Source organism: Ambystoma mexicanum, chromosome 13 (assembly GCF_040938575.1).
Source record: "Ambystoma mexicanum isolate Mex_15411 chromosome 13, UKY_AmexF1_1, whole genome shotgun sequence".
NCBI lineage: Eukaryota > Metazoa > Chordata > Amphibia > Caudata > Ambystomatidae > Ambystoma > Ambystoma mexicanum.
This window is the reverse complement of record NC_090938.1, coordinates 271,279,124-271,292,538: the sequence shown is the minus strand read 5'-3', so window position 1 is coordinate 271,292,538 and position 13,415 is coordinate 271,279,124.

Below are 13,415 nucleotides of genomic sequence, written 5' to 3'. Positions count from 1 at the left end.
GAGAATATCTGAGGGTAAAACATCTGGTGATCCAAACCATGTATGTTGTACCAAAGGTGCATAAGCACTTATACAAACCACATGGAAGATCCATCATTTCAACAATGGGATCATTGTTGTAAAAAAATATATATTGATAAATATCTCTTCCCTTTTGTGTGAACGCTGCCATCATATATCAGAGACACTATGGACTTTCAGAGCAAGATACGCTGGATTCCCTAGAAAGAAACATACCTATTGGCCACACTAAACATAGCGTCATAGAACACCAGCATTGAGCACAAGAATGGAATTGAGGCCGTGCAACATTTCTCATTGACTAAATCTGCAAGTTATAGAGACAACTCGCTTATGCTGATAGAGATGTTAAAATTCTACAACTTGCTTAAGTTGATAGAGATCTTAAAATTCTGCCTATAACACAATGCGTTCTTATTTGATGGAGAATATTACTGTCAGTCCTTTGGCACGGCTATGGGGACAACATATGCCCTTTCATATGCAAATCTATATATGGGAGTTTGGGAAAAAGAAATTTAGCATGCTGAAGATCTGTCAATCTACACATATAAAATATAGCTCTGGACTCGATATATAGACAATGGCTTATAATATGGGAAGGGATATCTAAAGAATGGCTCCAATTTGTATCTATCATTAACGACAATACCAATAATAAAAAGTTCACAGAACAAGATCACACAGAAAGTGCTATATATCTGGATGTAAATATTAAAATAGTGAACAAGAAGATACAAAGCATAATGCACAGAACGGAAACAAGCACAAATGCTGTACTACATGTGAACAGTGGTCATCCTAACAGTCTATATTGGAACATACCCTATGGCAAGTTCATAAGAATTAAAAGAAATTGTTCAGAAGAGAATGAATAAATAAAATGTTCCCATGAAGCTGTTCACAGATTTAGGGAATGAAAGTACCCAAAACAAATTATCGAGACAGCCTATGGAAAAGCCAAAAAATTGAAGAGAGTAATCAAGAATAAGAAGTGCCAAACAGAAGAGAAAAAAGACACATAACAATTAATAACAACATATAACCAACAATCTGGACAAATATAAAAATCTTAGACAAATATTGGAGGATATTAAAACAGGACAAAGACATTGAAGATCAAATAGGAGAAAGAACAATGATAAATTACAGGAAGCCTCTATCGATTAGAAATCTACTAGTCCTGATTTTCCTAGCATCGAAAATCAAAAGAAGGACTGGTTATCTTCAAAAATGTTGGGATTCGTAAAATGCCAAATATGTAAAGCATGCAGACATGGGATCAACACAGCAGAATATACAAACCCAAGTACACAAAATAATGTAACAAATAAACAGCAATTTACATGTAGTAGCACACATTTGGTCTATGTGATTAATTACAGATTTAAAAAGTGGTACATAGGGAGTCGATAACTTACGTCCAAATTGAGAATTCTGCAACACCTGCAAGCTATTAATAAAAACATATCCTATCCTCTAGTGAAACATTTTGAAGAAATTCATGTGAGTTGTGTAGAATCATTGCAATACTTTATCATCCATCAGGTGACACAACGTCCAAGAGGAGGAAATAGAGAATTACAACTGAGGCAAAAGGAATAAAGATACATTGGGGATGTGAATACCAAGACACCACATTGGCACAACTTGGATGAAGAAATGTCAATGTTTGTTGGCACAGGATAAGACCGCCCTAGGAAACTTTGAAGACAGTGGGAAACAATATAGATATATGTATACACTTCAGAGAAAACACCACAAAAGTAATTGTTTTTAAAGAAAAGGAACATTTAAAAAATGTTTTGTTTACACTAATTATTTTAATATATAAAGCAAAGCATATCATAGAGGGTGAATTATTACATTGAGACTATACATTTAAAGATCATATAACCATACCATTTTACAGTAATGTCACTTATCAAACTAGATTGGAAAACACTCAGTGTGATATGCAAATCGAGAAAGAGGATTAAATGAGATTCCCACAAAAATTAAGATATTAAGAAGGTGAAGTGCACTATGCACTTTATCCATCAAATAATGTACTTTGTATATATATCAAGGGAGGATGTTGCACAAAAAATGCATCATGCACTTTTGAACCATTTTACAATCTGGTAGGCAATGTCCCATATAGACATTATTAGATGCTGTAAGCGGATGTACATTTATTACATAAGAAGGATGGGCATCATGCAATTACTAACTGCAACAAGCATTGGGTCACTGTATGTACAAATGAGGCACTATGTACTTTCTATATATCGTTTGCAGTTCACACTGTGACAATGTATTAGAGAAATTACAATTTTGAATAAGCTGACAACACACCAATGAGCACTGTCTGGGGAATGCATATTGAACTTTTGCTAAAATATCTTAAATAATGTAAAAGTATTAAGCAGATGCACTTTAAAATGGCTAACTAATGGAAAAATGTTCTAAAAGCACCGAACCCATAACAGGTGACATTATGTAGAGACACTTTAGCACTATGCACTATGCCCTTTACTGTGGAGCAAATGCGAAATGTGTTGAACATGTAAAAATTGTTAGAATTGCAACATGTTGCCAAATTAAGGTGCACGATCCACTTTAATACTAAACACATGTACCCAAACAATGAACAGTTCCAGTCTTTAAAAACACTGGCAAGGCTGCCAAGACAACTACATACCTGGTTTCACCCTTATTAGAGGGTGAAACCAGGTATGCAGTTGTCTTGGCAGCCTTGCAAATGTCTGTCTTGGGTTGATTAAGCTATGTATAAAATAACACTGCCCTCTTAGACATATACAATTTCCTGGAGAAAAAGGTTTGAATTTTAGTAATTTGCATGTTGTGGCTCAGAACTGGAGTTGAACTTCCAGCGATGGCTACTGGGTGGCATTGTGGAATGTGAGACTTGGCTCAAATGGACGTTTCAATATATATATATTCAGTGAAAAAACATTGTTAAAGGGACGTTTTGGTTAAGTTGCGCTAGTAAAAATCTATCAAATTCAGTGCAAAAACTTTTTTAAAGGGACATTATAGTTACTTTGCACTAATAACAACCTATCCATATTATGGTTACAAGTAAAACCGAAAACCCCCCAGAAATTTGGCAGGTATAGTAAGCTAAGCAATTATAACTCACGGTACCACTGTGCACTGCTACGACTTACACCCAAGACATCAAAGATGACTTCACAAATGGCATTGGTGACATCACTGATGACATCCCATGTCTGGCTTCCAAAAGGGACTATATTTGTAGACTTACTCTTCAAACATGTTCTTATACTACCTTCCTTACTTAGGGTCTAGACACAGCATTTGATACATATAAATGCGGGAATAAGCATGCTTCAAACACAGCAATCATTTCTGTTCATGAAGGTAAATTTATTAACACTTTCTGGTACTACTGCTGTTGGGCAGCAGATCCCTGAAACAGCCTCGCAGGCCATATGCAACACGGCAGACCCTTACCTATCAAGGGTCACTGTTTTGTGCATGTACTGCGACGTGATACTCTGCAGGGGGGAGCAATTTCAAAGTGCTTTTGAGGATTTGGTCCAGGAGCATATAGTGCCCCATACCTAAGTGAGGCCCACCCAACATCTTTCTCTCTCCACTTGCCCTTTCTTATCGCTGTAGTTGGTGCCCCTTCCCTACCCTTCCTTTCCTTATGTGTCATGTATACAAAAACTAAAAAAAATACAAAACAACAACCCCCCAAAAAAAGTCTCTTTTCAGAGCCACCTTTCACAGTTTAAAAATAGAAGTGCCAATGAAATGATACAGGGCCTGAGCATTCTGAGAAGTCCGCGGACAGCGCGGTAGCCCACAGACTTTAAAAAAAATGTAGGGGGTGGCACTTTCAAAAACATTCTACTCTTTTCCGGGAGAAAGTGGTGGCTCTCAAAAGAGCCTTTTTGTGGTGTTTGTTTTTGGAAGGTTGGCATAAGCCAAACCCTACTGGAAAAACGATTCCTATACTTGCAAAAAGTGCTGCAATGCATTTTGGATATTTTGCAGAAAAAGTTGATTACCAGCTCCATCTCTGCGAAAAATGTTCGTGCTACGAAATGTAATATTTTCATTGTGGAAGGACGACATGTAAACATCTCTCAAAAAGGTGCAAACAGTCTTGTTGACATTGCGCCTCGCTTTCTCCATTTGTGGACCAAATGAAGAACAGCAAAGCCACGTCTATCTCTGCACAATGCGAGAAAAATTACTCTGGAGTTTGGAAATATGTCCATGACTTTCGCAAGTGCCTCCTTCAATGCAAACTGCAGTGAGATTGCGGTAACATGTCCTAAACTGTTCCCTCCACAATGAATAATAATAATATTTGGATGATGGTATGTCACCAAAGTGGCACAAAGAGGAACCAAATCCAGCCACTTAATTCCACGCACTCCATACCAATGCACATCCACATGATGGAATCCAAAATGTGCAGCCACTCCACAATGCTTTGCATACACCTGCTACCAGCCTCAAAAGCCTAGATGTGGCACATGCAATCTGCGAACTACCGCGGTATCTGCTGACATATCGTGCATTGCACAGGGGTGGGGGAACACATTTCAACCAGGGTAGGGGATTTTCTCTTTAATGATGGCTCTGAAAAGAGGCTTTATTTCCTTTTTTTAAGGTGATTCAACAAAAAAAACTTTTATTTTGTATTTTTTTTTCTTTTCTTATTTTCCTTCAGATTCCTTTACCCATGTAAAGCATTCCTTATGTTGCAAAATAAAATGGCATTACCTAGTATGGATAAAGAAATGCCATCTGCTTTGAAATAATTAACATTAACAGAATCAATATTCTCATTATTACAAGACAACATCCCAGCTCTGAGCAAGAAAACAGACATACCTTGTTAACCAAACACCTTGGACCATTTTGCTGGGGACAAACAACATTACAGTTGTCCCATGCTACCCTAGGTAGCATCTCAGAAAAAATAACAGTGGCACTTGGAAGAACCACCATCAATGCCTGAACCAATTTCTGCAGAGCATTCAACAAAGTAGGAACACTGATATATCCCAAATTCACAGCAGCCCAATGTGGTACTACCACACCTGGACTGTTCCAAATGGACATACTCTTACAAACTCCAACCACTGCCTGCATATTGGAGCCAGGAACAGTTGAACACAAAATCTCCACTCCTTCAAAACCAAAATTGGCAGCCACATTATTAGACTTAGCATACCTCTCTAAAACATTTGCAAATAGATCTCCAACTACCAACATCCTGACTTTCTGCACCTCTGCCATCTTCACTACACACAGCCTCTCTTCCTACAAAGCACAACCTCAACACCTTATTGGCTAATTCCCACAGTCCCCTTTCCGTGCCAGGCATCCTGTAAGGATCCGGATGTGGCACCCCGTGTCCGCAGACCACTGTGGTGTCTGCGGACCCCGTAACACAGTGGTAACCCTTCTTCTCTTTCCACATCACTCTCTGCACCACTCCTCATTGGCTACACATAAGAAGTCACACAACCATCCAGCAATCACATCCAAGACCTCTAGATCTACCTCGCTGATCACACTTCAGCACTTTAGATGTACTGTTGAATACTCTGGGTACAAGTCTGCTGTGATTGCAAAGCACCTCCAGAACAAATTACTGTGCAACTCTCCAACATATCTGCTTCCAGATTTATCCACATCTGCACCGGTCAACACAAACTACAGGTATGCATATATTTTGTAAAGTACATTTCCAACTATTTTACAAGTGCATTTGAACAGGGTACCTGCCACTTACCCTGCATAACCTACTCAATAATCATACTGTAATTTATCCCATCTCCTACCATCAAATGGAACTACAATACTGGGTGCTTTCAATATTTTTTTTACCCATATCACCCATTCTAATGTGCAAACTGTTATTCTCTTCATTCCTTCTACCATTTTTACAACCACTTCCCCCACCAACCCACCTGCTATAGAATGCCTAGAATGCACACAGAAAATGAAAACTGCATGTATCTTACCAAAGCATAGCGAGTACATAGAGTGCATGCATTTGAACAGTAAGCCTGTCACTTACCCTGCATAACCTACTCAATAAGCATCCAGTAATGTGTCCCATCTCCTGCCATCAATTGACAGTTAAAATGCTGTGTGTTTTCAACATTTTATTTTACCCATGTCAGCCATTGTAATGTGCAAACTATTATTCTCTTCATTCCTTCTGCCATTTTTACAACCACTTCCCCACTAACACACCTGCTATAAAATGCATACAATGCACACTGAAATGGAAAACTGCATTTATTTTACCAAAGCATAGCAAGTACATAGATTGCATGCCTATAGGGTACCTGCCACTTACCTTGCATAACCTTCAAAACTATCATACTGCCATTTGTTCCAACTCCTAACATCAACTGACACTCACAATCACCACTCTCTCTGATGTATTTGTAAATAGAAAAAGAAAACCACATTGGAAACACTTTTGCAGCAAGTTGAAAATGCAGGTCCTATGTGAAATGCCCAGAATGCACACAGAAAAGGGAAACTGCATGTATGTTTGCAAAGCATGGCAAGTACATACTTTGCACAATTGACAGAACACACCATTGCTTGAAAAGCAAACAAATGCATTTGTACATTGTAAACAGTGCCATTTATAACTGTGAATACATACATCAAACAACAGAAAGGATTTGTGCACTCATGTAGCAAGCATCCATGTGCAGGAAAGGTAATGCAATTCCACACACAGAAACATACTCCTTTCCGATCTGTGCATCTTTCTCAGCCTTTTCCTTACCCTACTACAACTTGCACTAATCCATTTCCAAACTAAAAAGTGCAACAGCAACGCACACACTTGCAAAAGAGCACCTCATGGGACACACTTATAAATACACCACTGTCCCGCATAACAACGATACTGATGCTCTCCAGTCCCCATTCATATACAAAGCTGTGCAATTTCACACACCCGCTAACTCTTACTCCCAAGAAATCCTTCTACAACTTTAAATAATGTGTTCTCCAAGTGCAGTTACTGTGCCATTAACACAAATATGTACTAACATCTTTCTTTCACAATTACAATGAAGACCACTCTCCTGAAAGCCAGTGGCATCTCAAGTGGAAAATAGAACCCAGAAGAAACCTACTGTTCACATCCAAGAAAGTAAGTGTAATACTGTCATAGTGTTCTTCCTATTACTCAGACAGTGCAGTGTTCTTGTATTCTAGGCTATACAATTGTATCAAACCAACAGCATTTGATTCACTCTTACTCATTGCACCTCAGCAGGTGCACACTTTGTATTGTCACCGGAACACCAGTATAGTAACAAACAGATTCTAGTACAGCCTTCCCAACCTGAAGTAACAACCCATTCCACAACCACACACCTCTATATATATATGCCTACCCTCATATTCAGACACTCATGCACAGTGCACACATATACATTGCACAACCTCCCAACCCACACTTTCCTTTCTTCTCCAACAGACACTAAAGAATGCCAACCAAAAAGCAACTCTGTAGAAAGCAACGCATAAATAGAGCAGATCAAATTAAAAACATACAAAATAGACATCCGCCTCTAACAGAATTTCTACAAAAAGTTCAAAGAAAACAGCTAATACAGTCACTAAGCAAAGCTGAAGCAGCTTGTAGGAAAGAAACTTTGACTCCTCTATCAAAATGTAAAAATAAAAAGAAATGTATTAAGAAGATTGCAACTATTAATGGTGCTAACACTGCACCTTCAAATGTTAATTTAGATATAAGTAAGCATTCAAAAAAAAATATTTTACAGAAAATGTTCCACCGCAAAGTCCTTCTGAACCTTATAAAAACAGGGGGCAAATCACGCTCAACCCTTAAAATCTACCGCAGAAAACTCATCCTGGAAGATCTCATCGACAGTGCAATCCTTCTCAAAAGGAAATTATTTACATTAGTTTTAAACAGAATGAAACCATCAACAAAACGAGTTACTAAACTACAACAAGTACTTTGCAACAAATGAAATATCAACATAGATACCTTGGCAAATGTCTGTGAAGGTGAGTGGAGTCACACCACCAGCACAAAACCATATTTCAATGAAGACGCATACAAACAAAAGCAAACAAACCAAATTGCCATACATATCAGTGGGCGAGGTTATGAAAAGGATGAATATACCATTATGGAAAAAGAAACAATGCTCACAAGAATATCCGCAGCAAACTTACAAGCAACTCTCCATTCCACCGAACCAATACGTCCAGTCTACAAATGGTCGTGCACATCAATGTGTAACGTGCAAAAAAAATCTTTCACATCTTTACGCCAGTTCCTCAATCAGTAGGTGAAAGGCAAAGACAAATTAAAAATTTAAATATTACAATCTATAGACTCCTGGCCAGTTCGCAAATATACAGGACTACAAGGACATTCCTTAGCCTGTATTTCTGGACCTGCTTGCAAAGGCACCTTCCACCATATAATAAGGTTAGCAACACACCATTCAACAGTACGCAATCTCGTTCACAAACTGTACTATGCAAAAAGTCCTGCTTGAGCACTGGACCATTTAAATGTAATTCTCCTACATGGTACAGGCAAATAACTGCTCGACGAAATAGACCACATCCAAAGCAAATATTTTGAAACTGAAGAGCACTTAGAAAATCCAGTACCTTTAGAAAAGAGTAGCAACAACCTTGTAGATGTCAACCCGCTATTAGACACATACAAAAAAAAAATACGAAAGTTTAAAAGCACATTTGCTGAAGTACCAAACCAAGTTTTTGTGTGTTGCCGCAGAACTTTTTATAAAAAGAGCACCAAAACTGTAGACATAATGTACAAAATAGAAGACAATGAGGAATCCCAGTGGTTCCAATTAGCTCTCTATCTTATAGCATAAAACAAATATGACATTACTAACACGTCAATACTTTGCAGATACTGCACTGCAAAACTTGACAACAACCAAATGCCTTCACAGGCTATAACCAATAACTTGGAAACATTCCCACTGCCAAATCACTCCAACAACTTAACTTGTATGAGAGCATTATAATCCAAACAGTGCACCCATTTCAAGAAATAATATGCCTTCAACCAAAAACAGCAAAACTGCCTCCCTCTGAATTACTGAAAGGCACTTGTAGCAAAGTAGTTTATTTACCATTAGATCTCAAAGAAAATATAGGCACTCTAGCAGTGCAACGGCTAGTAGATCAATCTTTGATTATCCTAGTGAATGGTGTACCTGCAAACAACAAAAAGAAAATTGGCAGCAACTAGTGGACATTCATAAATTTAGGGAGCCCTGCAATATCTAAAAGACAACAATGAATACTACAAAGAAATAAACATTGAAGAAAATCTGAGGGAAACCACCAAAATAATTCAGGACTCCTCAGGAACTGGCCAATATGAACTTCTAGATCCTACTACAGCCTCCAATATTTTAGACCACTATACAATTCACCCGCTGCACTCCAAAGACACCATAGACGATGCACTGGACACATATCAAATGCGGCAAGCCAAAGGAGCGCCAATCAGCATATGGGAAAAAGTGTAGAAGCACAAGCCTTTCCTCTACTTTTTCCAACTGGAAAAGGTGGAAGGTACAATGAAAGATGAACACAAATAACAGCATCAGAATACCGCTCTTTACAAATGTATTATGAAGACTCCAGATTCAGACAAAGCCTCATCACGAGTTCGGCGGTAAGCCTTAAATCCGGCGGTAACAGTGTTAGCGCCGCCAATACTGCTCCGCCGGATCACAAGTACAAATCTCGCCAGCGCAATAACAGCGGCTGTAGCACAGCCAGCTGTAATAGCACCGCCTGTAATAGTGCCGGCACCTATTAGCGCTATTACAGAGCCATCACCAGTCTGGCGTAGGCGCATTTAGCACCAGAAAACCGGTGGAAAATCCGCCGAGAATACCCCTAGCCAAATGCTGGAGGTAAAAGAACACAGGAGACTGCAAAATGTGCCCAGGTGAATCCAATGCCAATCAGAGGCCTACAAAGGACCCACCCATGCACAAAACACACTTCCAAACACCATGCTGTGATTTGGAGGCAGAAGCCTTGACGTGTACATCTATCTGCTGTGCCTGGAGCTATAGAGGCCAGCCAACAAGGCCAGGGCCCTGGGAGCACAGGGTGCGGTGGGGATGAGAGAAGGAGGAGGAGAGTATCACCAGCAAGGCAGACAGCCATCCCAGGGTCAGGCCAACAGCCTGGGCCCTGACTGATGGGCAGTTGGTGACCGAGTACAGGCGGGTCATGGCAACCATCACACAGTTGCTGGACACAATCCAGGCTGACATAGGCAGCCGTATGGCTATCAGCACTGCAGTGCCCCCGCTCGTGAAGCTTGTGTCTCTGCTACAATACCTTGGGACTGGCAGCTACCAACACACCGTTGCCATGATGCATGCCATGGCCCAGTCCACCTTCAGTGCCGTGCTGGGACAGGTGCTGGATGCACTGCTGCTCCATGTCAATGAGCACATTGCATTGGCAGCCGCACATGCACAAGTGAACCAGCTGAAGGGCCAGTGCCATGCCATTGGACAAGTCATGAACGTCATAGCAGCGGTGGACTGCACACATGTAGCACTAGTAGCACCCAGGGTACATGATGCGGCGTACAGAAACCATAAGAATTACCATTCCATGAATGTGCAGATGACATGTAGACCTGACCTAACCCTCAGCCACTGCTGTGACCGCTATCCAGGATACACCCATGACTCCATGAATCTGCGCAATAGTACCCTTCCAGTGTACATGTAAAGGCACTGAGGCCTCAACACATGGATGCTGGGTGAGTACAAATGAAGTCCGAAATGCATGTCAAATGACATCTGATGGGGGTGGAGACACACAGTGAAATCCATGCATGCCAGCAGAAGACATAGGCAGCACTAGAACTGCAACTTTCCCATGCATGTCCCTTGTACGAGAACCCTTGGACATGTGGAACATATCAGAACACAGCCAGTCTGTATGGCAAATACATGTGGGAGCACAGTCAGATATGGAAGCCCAACTACCACAATGCATCCTGTGTGTCGCAGTTTTTCTCCCCACCCTGACACATCAGAGACATCCCACCATGGCCACCCGACAGTCATGGCAATGGTGCCCGAAAGTAGGCACATCCACAACAACACAACACACAAGTTGCTCAATCCACAACAATGTACATCTCTGAAACAATGAGTCCTGATTGCCAATCACATGCCTGGATAAGTGTACATAATAGTGACAATCGGCAAACACAACACCACCCAAAGGGAATGCCAATGACATATGGCTGAACAACATGTCACATGCACATGCAGATACAAGGGTCCCCTCATCCAGCGACAAGGGACAGACCTGATACATCTAGACACAGGTGTGGTGCTAGCAGTAAGTAGTCAATCGATCCGATGCTGCCCCTTGCATAGCACACACCACAATAGAAGTGACCATATGACAAGTAGTGCACATATACCACATGAGTGTGATACACATGAAGACTCACACATACATCGAAACACAGCTGCATGTCAACCTCAGACCATGCATGTCCTTCAAGACGCAGTGTGCATGGCAACATAGCAATGAGATAGCATGACCTCACACAAACTTCATTCTGCTGCCAATGCCACTTATTACTGAGCCTTGTGCACCCACTGAACCAACCTTGTCCACATACCTGCATTCCCTCCCCTGCAGATGATTCATGATGTCCCCAGTATACATGGTTCATGACCCGTGTGCGTCATCCACACACTCAAGCTGAGCAGCCATACAACATTGCCCATGGACGTACACATATCTGTGTTGAGAGGGCACTTGGACTGCTGATGGCACGCTATTGGTGCCTATACCGTACGAGAGGGGCATTCACATATGCACCTTAAAAAATCTGCAAAGTCGACCTAACATGTGCCATGCTCCACAACATTTGCTCTTGCAGGAATGTGCCACTGCCCCCATGCCGATGTGCAGCCACCTGGGGATGGAAGTCAAGATGATGATGTGCCGAAGCTGGTACACGTGTACACAGGAATGGGGTAGGGGAGGAGAGGTTGGCCAGACAGGGCTTGATTCATAATTGTCTCAGATACAGTTGATGGGTACATGTAACACATATCACTTGTACATTAAAGAGCACATGATCACAATCATGAATGTTCATGCTTTGTATGAATTTTGAAGGTGATTTATTAAATGTTTGACTATCCCCTCTCCCCCAGTGAACTCCCCAACACGCAATCCCCCCTCCCCCAGTGATCTCCCCAGCACACAATTCCCCCTCCCCCAGCGAACTCCCCAGCACACAATCCCCCCTCCCCCTCCAGTGAACTCCCCAAAACAGTGCAGGTAGGTGCATTTTCTCAGGGCCTGCAAAAACGGTGCCATGTCCATCTATGATGGTCGCGGGCGCTTTCCAAATCCGGGCCCCTCTGGTGAGCGGGCTCTCAGGTCACGCATTGAACAGCGCTTAGGTGAAGGATCCAGGGACCCCTCTGTGGGCATAGTAGAGATCGATGGGATGGCTCCAGTGACCTGCAGCTGCTGGCAGAGAATATTGTTTGATTCCCTTGTCTGCTCTGCATACGCAGATAGTCCCTCGCACAACTCCCGTACCCTTTCCCCGAAACCTGTCAGGACCGCGGTGCATCCCTCCGCCACTTTCTGGGTCCACGTGTTGTCTCGGCCCATGGACTTAGTGGCATCCCGTATGGCATGGCTGATGGCCCTGATGTGGCGGCTGTGCACTTTGGCCATGGACTTGATTTTCGTCTATTTGGCCTCAGTAACATCCAGACACCCCATCACGGCAGACTTTGGATGTGACAGGGACCGGGCTGACAGCTATGCGCTGCCTTGAAGGGGGGCTGAAGGGGGACATGTTGCCACCTTGGATGGGGCTGCTGCGGTTTGAATGCCTATCCTCTGGGGTACCATAGGATGGTGTATCAACGTCTGGCTCTGGTGTGCGGACACAACACACACGCACACCTGGGGTGTGTGCATCCTTTGCAACTGGCTCTTGGCTTCCCTGAGGTGTCGCCATTCCTTGTGTGTCACTGCGGCTGGGTGAGGTCAACAGTTCAGGTTGTCGTGCAGCTGTTGCTATCTGTCCCTCATCAGGCTCAGACCCATTGGTGGCTCCCTCAACATCCAGTGTTTGCATGGTGGCTTGTGGTGAATGAGGCACTGTCCCCCTGTGGCCTTGTGGGTGCTGCACCCGTCTGGTTGGGCTATGGTGTGGTGATGTGGGATGGGTCCGGAATCGTGTTGTTTTTCCGGCCGGCCCCTTTGCGGGGTGGTGGTGCTGGTAGAAAGGTGTTGCCTCAGGCACCATGGTGTTGTAGCCTCCT